Here is a 2,943-nt window from a genome sequence, read left to right as displayed (position 1 = left end):
CATAATTCTATGCACTGAGACGTTTATAAGTGGTATGCTTGTTAAATGTTTCTGTATAGCTGTGTACATTATACAGCATATATTTAATATGCCTGTGTATAATCTCTTTCTCTCTCTCTGTATACATATATAAGATATATATAATAAAAACAACAACTTCATATTAAAAGGATTAGACCACAGGTGTCAAAGTCAGTTCCTGGAGGGTCGCAGCCCTGCACAGTTTAGTTCCAACCCTGCTTCAACACATACCTGTATGTTTTAACCAAGCCTGAAGGACTCATTTAGTTTGATCGGGTGCATTTAATTAGGGTTGGAACTAAACTGTGCAGAGATGCGGGCCTCCATGAACTGGTTTTGATATCTGTGGATTAGACTATTAATATTAGTTTCTTTCAAGGAGCAGCAGTTAAAGAAATTAAATTAAACTTATTTTTTTCATAGAATGGAAATGAGTGGGATATTAATTTATTTGGATTCCACATTCAAAGTATATTCCTTAATGTTCCATGGTAGATACGCACAGCTTAAGAAACATCTGAGAATGAGAAAATCACATTGCAAAAATCAAACAGAGACATTCACTTCAGTTTCAATGTTTTTCAATTTTTATTGATTGCTTTGTTTTTTGGGAAAAGTTGCACTCAGCCTAAAAAAAATAAAAAAATAAAATGAACAGGTTGTTTTACAACAGGTCATCCCCATAACCTGCTAACCAAGCAACAGACAACCAGAAGCCGACCAACGGGAAAGGGGTTTGGGTGTCGGCTTTTGGTAGTTTTTGTTTTGTCGGTTGCTTCTAGTTTTTCTGGTGCTTCATCAGCGGGTCATGGACCTGGCGCTGTACACTGCAGGTCCACTGAACCCCGGCCAGACATCCAGAGAATGTGCTAGAACAGGGCAGCGGACACGAGTGCCCAAATCCCTTGGCAGATTGGTTCTCCTCATCTCCTCTTTAAAAGCTAAACAAGAGAGTAACTCATTAATATAAAACTTCAGAAATTATGTATTGTGCAGACTAATTATTCAGAGTGAAGACTACCTACAAAATCATAAACGCAAGCATGGGCACAAGGCCAAAGAGATCCTTGGGCAGCGTGACATCTCAACTCGAGTGCCGTCATCTGTGGCATCTATATCGAAAGAAATGGACAAATAACATTAATATCATTGAGTACTGACATGCTACGCAGTTAAAAGTCATGTAAAACTCTGTACATGTATAATCACAGACGATAAGGAATGTGTGTCTCCTGAAAAACAGGGGTCTGTTCTTTGTACCTCGCTTAAATGATCTAAGATAATTTGGCAGATCCTGGATCTTTTAATCTTGATAACTGATCTCTGGCTAATTTAGTTCTTCAAATAAGTTTGTGAATCAGATTAAAATGTGTGGATGAACTGATCTGAGATCTGTGTGTGTTGTGAAGGACAGATCTATCAATCCTCGAAATCATGATCAGCAATGCATCTGATTAATATTCAATTATCAATGTGATCAAAATTACATCAAATTAGCAGTAAACAGTTTGTTACATATGACACGCAATAACTCTCCACCTTTGTTGTGGGTTGCAGGCTTTACACTTTCATGTGTCAAGAGTATTTAGCAATTTATTTAGTTTTACAGTTAGAGCCGATTTTCTTTATTATAGTAGCCATAGTAGCATTATAGCTGCCGGTTTCTTAATCGTTGTAAAGAATAACTGGATGTTTACAAAAGCATTTTGATAATGGTAAAGGCGTCTGCAACTTTTGTGAAGCATAAAATCATCGGCATATTAACTGTCAAAACATGTTCATGCATAAATGTCGCATATTGTGCATGTCTATTATCATACACCAATTGTACTAAAGCGATCTAAAAAGTTCAACAAAAATCATTACATTTTCTTTTTGAACCACCAGGTGGCAGTCTTTGTGCTTCTATATCAGAGTGCAGATTGCAAAAGTTTTATTAATATATAGTTTTTAACTTTTATATAGTTAAAAAAATATATATATTCACTATTTTCCCAAGTGTATATAACTACTACTGTAGGAAAATATCAGCAGTTGGTGCATACTTTCAGTATTGCCTTTGCTTAAACTGACCCGATCTAATCCTGTTTATATTAAATGTGCCTGCTCCCTAGCAGGTTTAAGCTACCAGAACTGTTGCTATGACAACAACTCTCGGATCAGTTTTGAAGAACGAAACGATCCTGGATCGTGTTAAAATCCGAATCCAGCTAATTGAGTAAACCATGTACGAAGAACGGGCCCCAGGAAGTGTTCAAATGAGCTTTGGTTTAACGTAGACTATAATAAAAATGTTCTTTTCCAGATCCCCTGTCATTAAACAGGAAATTTTCAGTTGTTTGTGATTTCTTTATATATAAATGTGTAAAGATTTAATCCATTGTGTCACACTAGCGCAGCTTCCTCATTTTATACCCACAGGAAGTGCCATTTTTATAAAAACGTTACTGCAGTACCTTTTAAAAAGTAAAAACAGAGTTGATTACTTACAAGAATGCACACTAGATCACAGCATACAAGTGAACCATCTCCGCTCCGTCTCAGACAAGAGTCTGCAGGATAGAAAAGACCGATCTCTGCTTCCTCTCGCTTAAATACTCTGCAGAATATCCTTAAAAAAAACTCCTCCTCCTCCTCCTCATCATCACTCTGGGTTTCTTAGCAAAGCGTAAACTACGGTAGTGACTTAACTTAAAGGGATGTAGTTCACTTAAATAACATGAAATGAATTCTGTTCATAAGCTTACCCTCATGCTATCCAGATGTAGCTTATTTTCAGAAATGCGACTTCGTGTCTCAATTTTAGCTTACAAACTCACTATTGTTGTTTATCATGGCCTATAATTGAGTTTATCTCATTCTGAGATTGAAAATATTGTTCAAATTGTTTAAAATCTGAATTTTTTCACAGAGTTCTGAATT

At 36.2% G+C, this 2,943-nt stretch overlaps 1 long non-coding RNA gene across 1 annotated transcript; it reads right to left on the bottom strand.

Moving 5' to 3' along the window:
* Positions 1-585: 585 nt before the first annotated feature.
* LOC130245670 (uncharacterized) lies at positions 586-2,621 on the bottom strand. The gene is made up of 3 exons (XR_008839344.1): positions 2,512-2,621; positions 1,047-1,133; positions 586-962 (listed from the first exon to the last, which is right to left on the bottom strand). It is a non-coding gene; the product is annotated as an uncharacterized LOC130245670 (long non-coding RNA).
* Positions 2,622-2,943: the final 322 nt, after the last annotated feature.

The sequence above is a fragment of the Danio aesculapii genome, chromosome 18, assembly GCF_903798145.1.
Source record: "Danio aesculapii chromosome 18, fDanAes4.1, whole genome shotgun sequence".
Taxonomy (NCBI): Eukaryota; Metazoa; Chordata; class Actinopteri; order Cypriniformes; family Danionidae; genus Danio; species Danio aesculapii.
Note: the sequence above shows the minus strand (reverse complement) of the source record. Positions and strands in the feature narration are given on the sequence as shown.